The sequence below is a fragment of the Camelina sativa genome, unplaced genomic scaffold, assembly GCF_000633955.1.
Source record: "Camelina sativa cultivar DH55 unplaced genomic scaffold, Cs unpScaffold12389, whole genome shotgun sequence".
In the NCBI taxonomy this organism is placed as follows: Eukaryota; Viridiplantae; Streptophyta; class Magnoliopsida; order Brassicales; family Brassicaceae; genus Camelina; species Camelina sativa.
Genome location: NW_010933429.1, coordinates 1 through 356, shown reverse-complemented (window position 1 = coordinate 356; position 356 = coordinate 1). Strand labels below are relative to the sequence as shown.

General features: G+C 37.1%; 1 long non-coding RNA gene across 1 annotated transcript; it reads right to left on the bottom strand.

Moving 5' to 3' along the window:
* Positions 1 to 12: 12 nt before the first annotated feature.
* Positions 13 to 356, bottom strand: LOC109132011. Its single transcript, XR_002037318.1, has 2 exons — positions 324 to 356; positions 13 to 60 (listed from the first exon to the last, which is right to left on the bottom strand). It is a non-coding gene; the product is annotated as an uncharacterized LOC109132011 (long non-coding RNA).

Here is a 356-nt window from a genome sequence, read left to right as displayed (position 1 = left end):
TGCGACTTTTCTTCTCGCTTCTACTTGGCTTTGAATACTCATTTCCAACTTCTCCTTCACCTACACAGCCATACACATAACATGAAAACAAAACCCTAAAACCGACCAGCACTATAACTGCGCAATTCTATCAAAGTGTTCCCACAATAGAGAAGCAAATTCACACTTCAGAGCTTAATCTAGGGCTTTAAGAACCTCAAAGTTTCAACAATTTCCAGTAAAAAGTGAGTTTTTTTTTCTGATTTCTACAAACCTCATTTTCAAAACCCTACAAGATGTTTATATATATACATAACTCAAAATCAAACGAACGAGCAAATTACCTCCGAAGTCCTCATCGTCTTCGTCATCGTCGT